Below are 17158 nucleotides of genomic sequence, written 5' to 3'. Positions count from 1 at the left end.
TCCTCTGGTAGTTGGTTCCACCATTTGGGGGCCATTGTGGAGAAGGCCTGCTCCCTAGTTACCCTCAGTCTGGTCTCTCTTGGCCCAGGGATTCATAGTAGGTTTTGAGAGCTAGATCTCAGTGCTCTCTGGGGAACATATGGGGAGAGGCGGTCCCTAAGGTAGGCAGGTCCTCAGCCATAGAGGGCTTTAAAGGTATTAACCAGCACCTTATAACGAACTCGGTACACAATCGGCAGCCAGTGCAGCTCCCGCAGCCTAGGCGGTACGTGTTCCCACCGTGGTAGTCCCACTAACAGCCTGGCCGCTGCATTCTGCACTAGCTGCAGCCTAGCAGCTGACTTAGAACTGGCGCGTACCAGGGGAATCCGACTGTTTAATTAAAACAAAGCATCGCGAAGGCCCGCGGTGGGTGTTGACGCGATGTGATTTCTGCCCAATGCTCTGAATGTCAAAGTGAAGAAATTAAATGAAGTGCGGGTAAACGGCGGGAGTAACTATGCCTCCCTCAGACCCTTATCTTTGTACTCAAATCTAATAGTGACATCTACCACTAGGGCTTTACTATTTTTTACAAAGATCAGGTCCGGTTTCCGCAGCTGGTTATCGTCCATTCTTATGTTTGGTTCGTGGAAGATCTTCCATTTGGTCTTTTCTCCTACATCTGCTAGTATTTCGCTAGTATTCTGTTGTGCCTCAATATCCTCATCTTTTGAAGACTCGGACATTGGCCTAAGATATGTGATAGAGATTCGTACTTCACTAGGCAGTGCCTGCAGCTCCTGTTTTCCTCCGTGATTCTTCTTCCTAGAAATTCCCTCGTTGGTAGCATGTTGGCTCGTAGCTTGAGTATGGTTCTGTAGTGTCTTTGTGAGAATCCCCTTGGTTTTCCTATCCAAGCATTGCTGATTTTGTCATTCCAGAACATCCACACCCCGCTACCCTGACATATTAGGGATGCCCATCTCTCAAACTCATTTATTCGGTAATTTGTTAGTTCTGGGAAGAGTTCTCCTTTCCCTTTGTTCCCTCTTCTTTTCTTTTCTGATTTCTTGAATATTTTGGGGGCCTCATTTGCTTCCCCACCCAGCTTTAGGCATAGTTGGTTAAATTTTTCCTGTAGGCCTCCTTCTTTCACTATCTCTTTTACTGTCGAGTCCTCTGACTGTCCTATCATCCACATTCTCCTGATTTGAATGGATGCTACTAGTTTTTCTAGGCAACACATGCCTAGGCCCCCGTCTTTTCTTCGGGAGTATAATAGACTGTTTGTGGTGCAGCTTGGAAGGTGCATCCACTCCTTGACATGGGCCCGGATCATTTCATCTATTGGGCCGAGATTTGATGGTTTTGCTTCCAGATGATCCGCTAGATATAGCGTTCTGGGTATCAGGTATGTATTTAGTAATTCTATTTTCTGGGTGGGTTTTAGTGGCGCCCCTCCGATCTTTTTCAGCCAGGTCTCGACTATACCCCCCCTCTGGAACTTGCTAAATCCCCTCCATGGGTCTACGTGAACCCCTAAGTATTTTTCCTCTGTGCCTTGTTCTATCGTGTGTAGTTTATCTGCGATAATCCTTATAATAATAATCCTTATAATAATAATAATAATATTAAATTCTTATATCCCGCCCTCCCCCGCCGAAGCGGGCTTAGGGCGGCTCACATGACATGGTTTACACCATGATTACACTAAAATCCATCAATACATTAAAACAATTAAAATGGTTAGATACAATTCAGAATTAAGTTAATTAACAATTAAAAATTTATCAGATACAAAATTAAATTAAAGTGCCACAGTTCAAAATGTGTATAGGATGGCTAGGTGTCATCTCCAGGTGCCATCTTAAATGCGAGTTGACAGAGGGTGGTTTTGCAAGCCCTGCGAAATTGATTTAAGTCTCGCAGGGCTCGCACCTCCTCTGGTAGTTGGTTCCACCATTTGGGGGCCATTGTGGAGAAGGCCTGCTCCCTAGTTACCCTCAGTCTGGTCTCTCTTGGCCCAGGGATTCATAGTAGGTTTTGAGAGCTAGATCTCAGTGCTCTCTGGGGAACATATGGGGAGAGGCGGTCCCTAAGGTAGGCAGGTCCTCAGCCATAGAGGGCTTTAAAGGTATTAACCAGCACCTTATAACGAACTCGGTACACAATCGGCAGCCAGTGCAGCTCCCGCAGCCTAGGCGGTACGTGTTCCCACCGTGGTAGTCCCACTAACAGCCTGGCCGCTGCATTCTGCACTAGCTGCAGCCTAGCAGCTGACTTAGAACTGGCGCGTACCAGGGGAATCCGACTGTTTAATTAAAACAAAGCATCGCGAAGGCCCGCGGTGGGTGTTGACGCGGTGGGTGTTGACGCGATGTGATTTCTGCCCAATGCTCTGAATGTCAAAGTGAAGAAATTAAATGAAGTGCGGGTAAACGGCGGGAGTAACTATGCCTCCCTCAGACCCTTATCTTTGTACTCAAATCTAATAGTGACATCTACCACTAGGGCTTTACTATTTTTTACAAAGATCAGGTCCGGTTTCCGCAGCTGGTTATCGTCCATTCTTATGTTTGGTTCGTGGAAGATCTTCCATTTGGTCTTTTCTCCTACATCTGCTAGTATTTCGCTAGTATTCTGTTGTGCCTCAATATCCTCATCTTTTGAAGACTCGGACATTGGCCTAAGATATGTGATAGAGATTCGTACTTCACTAGGCAGTGCCTGCAGCTCCTGTTTTCCTCCGTGATTCTTCTTCCTAGAAATTCCCTCGTTGGTAGCATGTTGGCTCGTAGCTTGAGTATGGTTCTGTAGTGTCTTTGTGAGAATCCCCTTGGTTTTCCTATCCAAGCATTGCTGATTTTGTCATTCCAGAACATCCACACCCCGCTACCCTGACATATTAGGGATGCCCATCTCTCAAACTCATTTATTCGGTAATTTGTTAGTTCTGGGAAGAGTTCTCCTTTCCCTTTGTTCCCTCTTCTTTTCTTTTCTGATTTCTTGAATATTTTGGGGGCCTCATTTGCTTCCCCACCCAGCTTTAGGCATAGTTGGTTAAATTTTTCCTGTAGGCCTCCTTCTTTCACTATCTCTTTTACTGTCGAGTCCTCTGACTGTCCTATCATCCACATTCTCCTGATTTGAATGGATGCTACTAGTTTTTCTAGGCAACACATGCCTAGGCCCCCGTCTTTTCTTCGGGAGTATAATAGACTGTTTGTGGTGCAGCTTGGAAGGTGCATCCACTCCTTGACATGGGCCCGGATCATTTCATCTATTGGGCCGAGATTTGATGGTTTTGCTTCCAGATGATCCGCTAGATATAGCGTTCTGGGTATCAGGTATGTATTTAGTAATTCTATTTTCTGGGTGGGTTTTAGTGGCGCCCCTCCGATCTTTTTCAGCCAGGTCTCGACTATACCCCCCCTCTGGAACTTGCTAAATCCCCTCCATGGGTCTACGTGAACCCCTAAGTATTTTTCCTCTGTGCCTTGTTCTATCGTGTGTAGTTTATCTGCGATAATCCTTATAATAATAATCCTTATAATAATAATAATATTAAATTCTTATATCCCGCCCTCCCCCGCCGAAGCGGGCTTAGGGCGGCTCACATGACATGGTTTACACCATGATTACACTAAAATCCATCAATACATTAAAACAATTAAAATGGTTAGATACAATTCAGAATTAAGTTAATTAACAATTAAAAATTTATCAGATATAAAATTAAATTAAAGTGCCACAGTTCAAAATGTGTATAGGATGGCTAGGTGTCATCTCCAGGTGCCATCTTAAATGCGAGTTGACAGAGGGTGGTTTTGCAAGCCCTGCGAAATTGATTTAAGTCTCGCAGGGCTCGCACCTCCTCTGGTAGTTGGTTCCACCATTTGGGGGCCATTGTGGAGAAGGCCTGCTCCCTAGTTACCCTCAGTCTGGTCTCTCTTGGCCCAGGGATTCATAGTAGGTTTTGAGAGCTAGATCTCAGTGCTCTCTGGGGAACATATGGGGAGAGGCGGTCCCTAAGGTAGGCAGGTCCTCAGCCATAGAGGGCTTTAAAGGTATTAACCAGCACCTTATAACGAACTCGGTACACAATCGGCAGCCAGTGCAGCTCCCGCAGCCTAGGCGGTACGTGTTCCCACCGTGGTAGTCCCACTAACAGCCTGGCCGCTGCATTCTGCACTAGCTGCAGCCTAGCAGCTGACTTAGAACTGGTGCGTACCAGGGGAATCCGACTGTTTAATTAAAACAAAGCATCGCGAAGGCCCGCGGTGGGTGTTGACGCGGTGGGTGTTGACGCGATGTGATTTCTGCCCAATGCTCTGAATGTCAAAGTGAAGAAATTAAATGAAGTGCGGGTAAACGGCGGGAGTAACTATGCCTCCCTCAGACCCTTATCTTTGTACTCAAATCTAATAGTGACATCTACCACTAGGGCTTTACTATTTTTTACAAAGATCAGGTCCGGTTTCCGCAGCTGGTTATCGTCCATTCTTATGTTTGGTTCGTGGAAGATCTTCCATTTGGTCTTTTCTCCTACATCTGCTAGTATTTCGCTAGTATTCTGTTGTGCCTCAATATCCTCATCTTTTGAAGACTCGGACATTGGCCTAAGATATGTGATAGAGATTCGTACTTCACTAGGCAGTGCCTGCAGCTCCTGTTTTCCTCCGTGATTCTTCTTCCTAGAAATTCCCTCGTTGGTAGCATGTTGGCTCGTAGCTTGAGTATGGTTCTGTAGTGTCTTTGTGAGAATCCCCTTGGTTTTCCTATCCAAGCATTGCTGATTTTGTCATTCCAGAACATCCACACCCCGCTACCCTGACATATTAGGGATGCCCATCTCTCAAACTCATTTATTCGGTAATTTGTTAGTTCTGGGAAGAGTTCTCCTTTCCCTTTGTTCCCTCTTCTTTTCTTTTCTGATTTCTTGAATATTTTGGGGGCCTCATTTGCTTCCCCACCCAGCTTTAGGCATAGTTGGTTAAATTTTTCCTGTAGGCCTCCTTCTTTCACTATCTCTTTTACTGTCGAGTCCTCTGACTGTCCTATCATCCACATTCTCCTGATTTGAATGGATGCTACTAGTTTTTCTAGGCAACACATGCCTAGGCCCCCGTCTTTTCTTCGGGAGTATAATAGACTGTTTGTGGTGCAGCTTGGAAGGTGCATCCACTCCTTGACATGGGCCCGGATCATTTCATCTATTGGGCCGAGATTTGATGGTTTTGCTTCCAGATGATCCGCTAGATATAGCGTTCTGGGTATCAGGTATGTATTTAGTAATTCTATTTTCTGGGTGGGTTTTAGTGGCGCCCCTTCGATCTTTTTCAGCCAGGTCTCGACTATACCCCCCCTCTGGAACTTGCTAAATCCCCTCCATGGGTCTACGTGAACCCCTAAGTATTTTTCCTCTGTGCCTTGTTCTATCGTGTGTAGTTTATCTGCGATAATCCTTATAATAATAATCCTTATAATAATAATAATAATATTAAATTCTTATATCCCGCCCTCCCCCGCCGAAGCGGGCTTAGGGCGGCTCACATGACATGGTTTACACCATGATTACACTAAAATCCATCAATACATTAAAACAATTAAAATGGTTAGATACAATTCAGAATTAAGTTAATTAACAATTAAAAATTTATCAGATATAAAATTAAATTAAAGTGCCACAGTTCAAAATGTGTATAGGATGGCTAGGTGTCATCTCCAGGTGCCATCTTAAATGCGAGTTGACAGAGGGTGGTTTTGCAAGCCCTGCGAAATTGATTTAAGTCTCGCAGGGCTCGCACCTCCTCTGGTAGTTGGTTCCACCATTTGGGGGCCATTGTGGAGAAGGCCTGCTCCCTAGTTACCCTCAGTCTGGTCTCTCTTGGCCCAGGGATTCATAGTAGGTTTTGAGAGCTAGATCTCAGTGCTCTCTGGGGAACATATGGGGAGAGGCGGTCCCTAAGGTAGGCAGGTCCTCAGCCATAGAGGGCTTTAAAGGTATTAACCAGCACCTTATAACGAACTCGGTACACAATCGGCAGCCAGTGCAGCTCCCGCAGCCTAGGCGGTACGTGTTCCCACCGTGGTAGTCCCACTAACAGCCTGGCCGCTGCATTCTGCACTAGCTGCAGCCTAGCAGCTGACTTAGAACTGGCGCGTACCAGGGGAATCCGACTGTTTAATTAAAACAAAGCATCGCGAAGGCCCGCGGTGGGTGTTGACGCGGTGGGTGTTGACGCGATGTGATTTCTGCCCAATGCTCTGAATGTCAAAGTGAAGAAATTAAATGAAGTGCGGGTAAACGGCGGGAGTAACTATGCCTCCCTCAGACCCTTATCTTTGTACTCAAATCTAATAGTGACATCTACCACTAGGGCTTTACTATTTTTTACAAAGATCAGGTCCGGTTTCCGCAGCTGGTTATCGTCCATTCTTATGTTTGGTTCGTGGAAGATCTTCCATTTCGTCTTTTCTCCTACATCTGAAAGTATTTCGCTAGTATTCTGTTGTGCCTCAATATCCTCATCTTTTGAAGACTCGGACATTGGCCTAAGATATGTGATAGAGATTCGTACTTCACTAGGCAGTGCCTGCAGCTCCTGTTTTCCTCCGTGATTCTTCTTCCTAGAAATTCCCTCGTTGGTAGCATGTTGGCTCGTAGCTTGAGTATGGTTCTGTAGTGTCTTTGTGAGAATCCCCTTGGTTTTCCTATCCAAGCATTGCTGATTTTGTCATTCCAGAACATCCACACCCCGCTACCCTGACATATTAGGGATGCCCATCTCTCAAACTCATTTATTCGGTAATTTGTTAGTTCTGGGAAGAGTTCTCCTTTCCCTTTGTTCCCTCTTCTTTTCTTTTCTGATTTCTTGAATATTTTGGGGGCCTCATTTGCTTCCCCACCCAGCTTTAGGCATAGTTGGTTAAATTTTTCCTGTAGGCCTCCTTCTTTCACTATCTCTTTTACTGTCGAGTCCTCTGACTGTCCTATCATCCACATTCTCCTGATTTGAATGGATGCTACTAGTTTTTCTAGGCAACACATGCCTAGGCCCCCGTCTTTTCTTCGGGAGTATAATAGACTGTTTGTGGTGCAGCTTGGAAGGTGCATCCACTCCTTGACATGGGCCCGGATCATTTCATCTATTGGGCCGAGATTTGATGGTTTTGCTTCCAGATGATCCGCTAGATATAGCGTTCTGGGTATCAGGTATGTATTTAGTAATTCTATTTTCTGGGTGGGTTTTAGTGGCGCCCCTCCGATCTTTTTCAGCCAGGTCTCGACTATACCCCCCCTCTGGAACTTGCTAAATCCCCTCCATGGGTCTACGTGAACCCCTAAGTATTTTTCCTCTGTGCCTTGTTCTATCGTGTGTAGTTTATCTGCGATAATCCTTATAATAATAATCCTTATAATAATAATAATAATAATAATATTAAATTCTTATATCCCGCCCTCCCCCGCCGAAGCGGGCTTAGGGCGGCTCACATGACATGGTTTACACCATGATTACACTAAAATCCATCAATACATTAAAACAATTAAAATGGTTAGATACAATTCAGAATTAAGTTAATTAACAATTAAAAATTTATCAGATATAAAATTAAATTAAAGTGCCACAGTTCAAAATGTGTATAGGATGGCTAGGTGTCATCTCCAGGTGCCATCTTAAATGCGAGTTGACAGAGGGTGGTTTTGCAAGCCCTGCGAAATTGATTTAAGTCTCGCAGGGCTCGCACCTCCTCTGGTAGTTGGTTCCACCATTTGGGGGCCATTGTGGAGAAGGCCTGCTCCCTAGTTACCCTCAGTCTGGTCTCTCTTGGCCCAGGGATTCATAGTAGGTTTTGAGAGCTAGATCTCAGTGCTCTCTGGGGAACATATGGGGAGAGGCGGTCCCTAAGGTAGGCAGGTCCTCAGCCATAGAGGGCTTTAAAGGTATTAACCAGCACCTTATAACGAACTCGGTACACAATCGGCAGCCAGTGCAGCTCCCGCAGCCTAGGCGGTACGTGTTCCCACCGTGGTAGTCCCACTAACAGCCTGGCCGCTGCATTCTGCACTAGCTGCAGCCTAGCAGCTGACTTAGAACTGGCGCGTACCAGGGGAATCCGACTGTTTAATTAAAACAAAGCATCGCGAAGGCCCGCGGTGGGTGTTGACGCGATGTGATTTCTGCCCAATGCTCTGAATGTCAAAGTGAAGAAATTAAATGAAGTGCGGGTAAACGGCGGGAGTAACTATGCCTCCCTCAGACCCTTATCTTTGTACTCAAATCTAATAGTGACATCTACCACTAGGGCTTTACTATTTTTTACAAAGATCAGGTCCGGTTTCCGCAGCTGGTTATCGTCCATTCTTATGTTTGGTTCGTGGAAGATCTTCCATTTGGTCTTTTCTCCTACATCTGCTAGTATTTCGCTAGTATTCTGTTGTGCCTCAATATCCTCATCTTTTGAAGACTCGGACATTGGCCTAAGATATGTGATAGAGATTCGTACTTCACTAGGCAGTGCCTGCAGCTCCTGTTTTCCTCCGTGATTCTTCTTCCTAGAAATTCCCTCGTTGGTAGCATGTTGGCTCGTAGCTTGAGTATGGTTCTGTAGTGTCTTTGTGAGAATCCCCTTGGTTTTCCTATCCAAGCATTGCTGATTTTGTCATTCCAGAACATCCACACCCCGCTACCCTGACATATTAGGGATGCCCATCTCTCAAACTCATTTATTCGGTAATTTGTTAGTTCTGGGAAGAGTTCTCCTTTCCCTTTGTTCCCTCTTCTTTTCTTTTCTGATTTCTTGAATATTTTGGGGGCCTCATTTGCTTCCCCACCCAGCTTTAGGCATAGTTGGTTAAATTTTTCCTGTAGGCCTCCTTCTTTCACTATCTCTTTTACTGTCGAGTCCTCTGACTGTCCTATCATCCACATTCTCCTGATTTGAATGGATGCTACTAGTTTTTCTAGGCAACACATGCCTAGGCCCCCGTCTTTTCTTCGGGAGTATAATAGACTGTTTGTGGTGCAGCTTGGAAGGTGCATCCACTCCTTGACATGGGCCCGGATCATTTCATCTATTGGGCCGAGATTTGATGGTTTTGCTTCCAGATGATCCGCTAGATATAGCGTTCTGGGTATCAGGTATGTATTTAGTAATTCTATTTTCTGGGTGGGTTTTAGTGGCGCCCCTCCGATCTTTTTCAGCCAGGTCTCGACTATACCCCCCCTCTGGAACTTGCTAAATCCCCTCCATGGGTCTACGTGAACCCCTAAGTATTTTTCCTCTGTGCCTTGTTCTATCGTGTGTAGTTTATCTGCGATAATCCTTATAATAATAATAATAATAATATTAAATTCTTATATCCCGACCTCCCCCGCCGAAGCGGGCTTAGGGCGGCTCACATGACATGGTTTACACCATGATTACACTAAAATCCATCAATACATTAAAACAATTAAAATGGTTAGATACAATTCAGAATTAAGTTAATTAACAATTAAAAATTTATCAGATATAAAATTAAATTAAAGTGCCACAGTTCAAAATGTGTATAGGATGGCTAGGTGTCATCTCCAGGTGCCATCTTAAATGCGAGTTGACAGAGGGTGGTTTTGCAAGCCCTGCGAAATTGATTTAAGTCTCGCAGGGCTCGCACCTCCTCTGGTAGTTGGTTCCACCATTTGGGGGCCATTGTGGAGAAGGCCTGCTCCCTAGTTACCCTCAGTCTGGTCTCTCTTGGCCCAGGGATTCATAGTAGGTTTTGAGAGCTAGATCTCAGTGCTCTCTGGGGAACATATGGGGAGAGGCGGTCCCTAAGGTAGGCAGGTCCTCAGCCATAGAGGGCTTTAAAGGTATTAACCAGCACCTTATAACGAACTCGGTACACAATCGGCAGCCAGTGCAGCTCCCGCAGCCTAGGCGGTACGTGTTCCCACCGTGGTAGTCCCACTAACAGCCTGGCCGCTGCATTCTGCACTAGCTGCAGCCTAGCAGCTGACTTAGAACTGGCGCGTACCAGGGGAATCCGACTGTTTAATTAAAACAAAGCATCGCGAAGGCCCGCGGTGGGTGTTGACGCGGTGGGTGTTGACGCGATGTGATTTCTGCCCAATGCTCTGAATGTCAAAGTGAAGAAATTAAATGAAGTGCGGGTAAACGGCGGGAGTAACTATGCCTCCCTCAGACCCTTATCTTTGTACTCAAATCTAATAGTGACATCTACCACTAGGGCTTTACTATTTTTTACAAAGATCAGGTCCGGTTTCCGCAGCTGGTTATCGTCCATTCTTATGTTTGGTTCGTGGAAGATCTTCCATTTGGTCTTTTCTCCTACATCTGCTAGTATTTCGCTAGTATTCTGTTGTGCCTCAATATCCTCATCTTTTGAAGACTCGGACATTGGCCTAAGATATGTGATAGAGATTCGTACTTCACTAGGCAGTGCCTGCAGCTCCTGTTTTCCTCCGTGATTCTTCTTCCTAGAAATTCCCTCGTTGGTAGCATGTTGGCTCGTAGCTTGAGTATGGTTCTGTAGTGTCTTTGTGAGAATCCCCTTGGTTTTCCTATCCAAGCATTGCTGATTTTGTCATTCCAGAACATCCACACCCCGCTACCCTGACATATTAGGGATGCCCATCTCTCAAACTCATTTATTCGGTAATTTGTTAGTTCTGGGAAGAGTTCTCCTTTCCCTTTGTTCCCTCTTCTTTTCTTTTCTGATTTCTTGAATATTTTGGGGGCCTCATTTGCTTCCCCACCCAGCTTTAGGCATAGTTGGTTAAATTTTTCCTGTAGGCCTCCTTCTTTCACTATCTCTTTTACTGTCGAGTCCTCTGACTGTCCTATCATCCACATTCTCCTGATTTGAATGGATGCTACTAGTTTTTCTAGGCAACACATGCCTAGGCCCCCGTCTTTTCTTCGGGAGTATAATAGACTGTTTGTGGTGCAGCTTGGAAGGTGCATCCACTCCTTGACATGGGCCCGGATCATTTCATCTATTGGGCCGAGATTTGATGGTTTTGCTTCCAGATGATCCGCTAGATATAGCGTTCTGGGTATCAGGTATGTATTTAGTAATTCTATTTTCTGGGTGGGTTTTAGTGGCGCCCCTCCGATCTTTTTCAGCCAGGTCTCGACTATACCCCCCCTCTGGAACTTGCTAAATCCCCTCCATGGGTCTACGTGAACCCCTAAGTATTTTTCCTCTGTGCCTTGTTCTATCGTGTGTAGTTTATCTGCGATAATCCTTATAATAATAATCCTTATAATAATAATAATATTAAATTCTTATATCCCGCCCTCCCCCGCCGAAGCGGGCTTAGGGCGGCTCACATGACATGGTTTACACCATGATTACACTAAAATCCATCAATACATTAAAACAATTAAAATGGTTAGATACAATTCAGAATTAAGTTAATTAACAATTAAAAATTTATCAGATATAAAATTAAATTAAAGTGCCACAGTTCAAAATGTGTATAGGATGGCTAGGTGTCATCTCCAGGTGCCATCTTAAATGCGAGTTGACAGAGGGTGGTTTTGCAAGCCCTGCGAAATTGATTTAAGTCTCGCAGGGCTCGCACCTCCTCTGGTAGTTGGTTCCACCATTTGGGGGCCATTGTGGAGAAGGCCTGCTCCCTAGTTACCCTCAGTCTGGTCTCTCTTGGCCCAGGGATTCATAGTAGGTTTTGAGAGCTAGATCTCAGTGCTCTCTGGGGAACATATGGGGAGAGGCGGTCCCTAAGGTAGGCAGGTCCTCAGCCATAGAGGGCTTTAAAGGTATTAACCAGCACCTTATAACGAACTCGGTACACAATCGGCAGCCAGTGCAGCTCCCGCAGCCTAGGCGGTACGTGTTCCCACCGTGGTAGTCCCACTAACAGCCTGGCCGCTGCATTCTGCACTAGCTGCAGCCTAGCAGCTGACTTAGAACTGGTGCGTACCAGGGGAATCCGACTGTTTAATTAAAACAAAGCATCGCGAAGGCCCGCGGTGGGTGTTGACGCGGTGGGTGTTGACGCGATGTGATTTCTGCCCAATGCTCTGAATGTCAAAGTGAAGAAATTAAATGAAGTGCGGGTAAACGGCGGGAGTAACTATGCCTCCCTCAGACCCTTATCTTTGTACTCAAATCTAATAGTGACATCTACCACTAGGGCTTTACTATTTTTTACAAAGATCAGGTCCGGTTTCCGCAGCTGGTTATCGTCCATTCTTATGTTTGGTTCGTGGAAGATCTTCCATTTGGTCTTTTCTCCTACATCTGCTAGTATTTCGCTAGTATTCTGTTGTGCCTCAATATCCTCATCTTTTGAAGACTCGGACATTGGCCTAAGATATGTGATAGAGATTCGTACTTCACTAGGCAGTGCCTGCAGCTCCTGTTTTCCTCCGTGATTCTTCTTCCTAGAAATTCCCTCGTTGGTAGCATGTTGGCTCGTAGCTTGAGTATGGTTCTGTAGTGTCTTTGTGAGAATCCCCTTGGTTTTCCTATCCAAGCATTGCTGATTTTGTCATTCCAGAACATCCACACCACGCTACCCTGACATATTAGGGATGCCCATCTCTCAAACTCATTTATTCGGTAATTTGTTAGTTCTGGGAAGAGTTCTCCTTTCCCTTTGTTCCCTCTTCTTTTCTTTTCTGATTTCTTGAATATTTTGGGGGCCTCATTTGCTTCCCCACCCAGCTTTAGGCATAGTTGGTTAAATTTTTCCTGTAGGCCTCCTTCTTTCACTATCTCTTTTACTGTCGAGTCCTCTGACTGTCCTATCATCCACATTCTCCTGATTTGAATGGATGCTACTAGTTTTTCTAGGCAACACATGCCTAGGCCCCCGTCTTTTCTTCGGGAGTATAATAGACTGTTTGTGGTGCAGCTTGGAAGGTGCATCCACTCCTTGACATGGGCCCGGATCATTTCATCTATTGGGCCGAGATTTGATGGTTTTGCTTCCAGATGATCCGCTAGATATAGCGTTCTGGGTATCAGGTATGTATTTAGTAATTCTATTTTCTGGGTGGGTTTTAGTGGCGCCCCTCCGATCTTTTTCAGCCAGGTCTCGACTATACCCCCCCTCTGGAACTTGCTAAATCCCCTCCATGGGTCTACGTGAACCCCTAAGTATTTTTCCTCTGTGCCTTGTTCTATCGTGTGTAGTTTATCTGCGATAATCCTTATAATAATAATCCTTATAATAATAATAATAATAATATTAAATTCTTATATCCCGCCCTCCCCCGCCGAAGCGGGCTTAGGGCGGCTCACATGACATGGTTTACACCATGATTACACTAAAATCCATCAATACATTAAAACAATTAAAATGGTTAGATACAATTCAGAATTAAGTTAATTAACAATTAAAAATTTATCAGATATAAAATTAAATTAAAGTGCCACAGTTCAAAATGTGTATAGGATGGCTAGGTGTCATCTCCAGGTGCCATCTTAAATGCGAGTTGACAGAGGGTGGTTTTGCAAGCCCTGCGAAATTGATTTAAGTCTCGCAGGGCTCGCACCTCCTCTGGTAGTTGGTTCCACCATTTGGGGGCCATTGTGGAGAAGGCCTGCTCCCTAGTTACCCTCAGTCTGGTCTCTCTTGGCCCAGGGATTCATAGTAGGTTTTGAGAGCTAGATCTCAGTGCTCTCTGGGGAACATATGGGGAGAGGCGGTCCCTAAGGTAGGCAGGTCCTCAGCCATAGAGGGCTTTAAAGGTATTAACCAGCACCTTATAACGAACTCGGTACACAATCGGCAGCCAGTGCAGCTCCCGCAGCCTAGGCGGTACGTGTTCCCACCGTGGTAGTCCCACTAACAGCCTGGCCGCTGCATTCTGCACTAGCTGCAGCCTCCGCGTTCGGTACAAGGGCAGCCCCATGTAGAGGGCATTACAGTAGTCCAGCCTCGAGGTGACCGTTGCATGGGTCACAGTTGCCAGGTCGCTACGTTCCAGGAAGGGGGCCAGCTGCCTCGCCCTCCTAAGATGGAAGAAGGCGGATTTGGCAGTGGCAGCTATCTGGGCCTCCATTGTCAAAGAAGGCTCCAGTAGCACTCCTAGGCTCCTGACACTGCGCACTGGTATCAGTGACACACCGTCAAAAGTTGGTAGGGAGATCTCCCCTCCTGGCCCGCCGCGACCCACGCAAAGGACCTCTGTCTTCGCTGGATTCAGCTTTAGCCCACTCAGCCTGAGCCAGCCCGCCACGGCTTGCAATGCCCGGTCCAAGTTTATAGGGGCATCGTTAGTTCGGCCGTCCATCAATAGATAGAGCTGGGTGTCATCGGCATACTGGTGACAGCCCAGCCCATACCTCCAGGCAATCTGGGCAAGGGGGCGCATGTAAATGTTAAACAACATAGGGGAGAGAACTGCCCCCTGAGGCACCCCACAATTAAGTAGGTGTCTCTGGGACAGCTCTCCTCCTCTCGCCACCCTTTGTCCCCGACCTACAAGGAAGGAGGAGAGCCATTGTAAGGCTAGCCCCCGAATTCCTGTGTCGGCGAGGCGGCGGGTCAGCAGCCGATGGTCGACCATATCGAACGCGGCCGATAGGTCTAACAGCAGCAATACCACCGAGCCACCTCGATCCAGATGTCGCCGGAGGTCATCCATGAGGGCGACCAAAACTGTCTCTGTCCTGTGGCCCGGGCGGAAGCCGGGCACGGATCTAAGGTGGAAACGTCATCCAGAAAGGCCTGTAACTGCAGCGCCACAGCCCTCTCTATAATTTTGCCCCAAAAGGGCAAATTTGAGACCGGCCGGTAATTAGCCAATTCAGTCGGATCTGATGTCGCCTTTTTCAGGAGAGGGCAGACCAATGCCTCTTTCAGGGGTGTTGGAAAAAAGCCCTCTGAAAGGGATCTATTTATGATGTCCCGTATGGGACATCTTAACTCCTCCTGGCAAGCCTTTATTAGCCAGGAGGGGCATGGGTCCAGATCACAAGTTGTTGGGCGTGCAGAAACAAGAACTCTGTTGACTGAATCTGAGTGGGTCAAAGCGGTCCAGGATCAAACCAGAAGACACGCATTGGGCCTCGAGTTCGCTTACTGCATCCAAATTGGCAGGGCAGTCGTGGCGGAGCGACTGGATCTTGTCTGCAAAAAATTTCGCAAAAGCCTCACAGCCTATTTCCAATTCCTTAACATTTGGATTGCCTTGTGGCAATGTAGTAAAATTCCGAATTATCCTAAACAATTGTGCCGGGCGCGAATTTGCAGACGCAATCTTAGCCGCAAAGTATGTTTTCTTTGCGGCCTTGACTGCCGTCTCATAGGATTTCATAAACTTCCTATACGATGTTCTAGTTGCTTCGTCACGGGTACACCGCCATTGCCTCTCTAGCCGTCTAAGACCTTGTTTCAGCTGGCGTAACTCCGGGGTATACCACGGAACCAGCCTAGTCCGAGGTCGTAGAGGGTGTCGAGGTGCGATCTCATCAATGGCCCTGGAGAGCCGGCTATTCCAGGTCTCCACCAGGCCACTGAGAGAATCGCCGAGAGCCAGGGATCCCGCAGAGCCATTTGGAACCGTTCCGGGTCCATCTGGCTCCGCGGGCGAGCCATAATAGGCTTGTCGCCAAAACAGGTTTGGGGTGGCATATCTACACGAGCCCTGAGGACAAAGTGGTCCGACCATGGCACCGCCTCGGCAGTTATATCGTCCACTGTAACCCTGGCCGCAAAGATCAGGTCTAACATGTGCCCGGCCTGGTGAGTGGGGGTTGTAACTAGTTGAGAGAGTCCTAGCGTCGCCATGGAAGACACTATGTCCGTCGCCTGATTAGAGGTTGGGTCATCAGCATGGACGTTGAAGTCACCCAGGATCACCAACCTTGGGTGCTCCAGCGCCCAGCCTGTCGCCGCCTTGAGCAGGGACGGTAAGGCGCTTGCTGGTGCGTTTGGCGTACGGTACACCAGCCAGATCGCCAACCCCTCTCCAGCTTCCCACGCCAGGCCGGCACATTCAATGCCCTTGATCTTTGGGGCTGGGAGCGCCCTAAAGGAGTAAGCCTCCCGTATAAACAGTGCCACTCCTCCCCCCCGCCCGCTAGTCCGCGATTGGTGGAAGACCGAATAGCCCGGGGGAGCTATTTGCGAGAGGGCTACTGTATCCCTCTCGCACCCAGGTTTCAGTCACGCAAGCCAGGTCCATGTCTTGTTCGAGTAGAAACTCTCTAAGGACAGCAGTCTTATTATTAATGGACCTGGCATTGCATAACACCAATGACGGAGGCGGGATATTCAACCTGAGCCTACTACCCATCACCCTTGGGGTGGGACACAGACCGGAGGGAGGCCGAGCACTATCTTGTCTCCGTCTTCCTCCCTTATGTCGTCCGTTCCCACCGCCATACCTCCCCCTTCCCAGGAGCACTGGAATCCCTAGACCAGACATTTCCCCGCTGGTGGCAACCACGATCTTAGCCACCACCAATGCACTACTATCACCAATACTCCCCAGTCCACTCCGCCCTACCAGATCCCCATTCAAATTAACCCAATAGATCCCAACCCTCAGATTCCCTTGTATATTAATTGGTAAAAAATTTTTTTTAGTCCAATAGCAATAATTAATTATAAATCCCGCCCTATTTCTCAAATTAATCAGCTAAAATTATATAATTCAAATCAATATATATATATAACCAAACAAATGAGTTAACTGATAAAACTTTTAAACTGGTGGTTCAAGAATAGGTGGGGGTAGGAAGTTATTAAAGTGCAGTGCAATATGGTTTCTCTGGCTGAGACAAATACAGAGTAGGGCACTAGGGGTGGTATATTGCGAGGTAGGGTGTTGAGGGTAGCAAAATGCGAGGTGCAAAGTTGGAGGAGACATATTAGGGATGCCCATCTCTCAAACTCATTTATTCGGTAATTTGTTAGTTCTGGGAAGAGTTCTCCTTTCCCTTTGTTCCCTCTTCTTTTCTTTTCTGATTTCTTGAATATGTTGGGGGCCTCGTTTGCTTCCCCTCCCAGCTTTAGGCATAGTTGGTTAAATTTTTCCTGTAGGCCTCCTTCTTTCACTATCTCTTTTACTATCGAGTCCTCTGACTGTCCTATCATCAACATTCTCCTGATTTGAATGGATGCTACTAGTTTTTCTAGGCAACAGATGCCTAGGCCCCCGTCTTTTCTTTGGGAGTATAATAGACTGTTTG

The sequence above is a fragment of the Heteronotia binoei genome, chromosome 5 (genome assembly GCF_032191835.1).
Source record: "Heteronotia binoei isolate CCM8104 ecotype False Entrance Well chromosome 5, APGP_CSIRO_Hbin_v1, whole genome shotgun sequence".
Taxonomy (NCBI): Eukaryota; Metazoa; Chordata; class Lepidosauria; order Squamata; family Gekkonidae; genus Heteronotia; species Heteronotia binoei.
Note: the sequence above shows the minus strand (reverse complement) of the source record.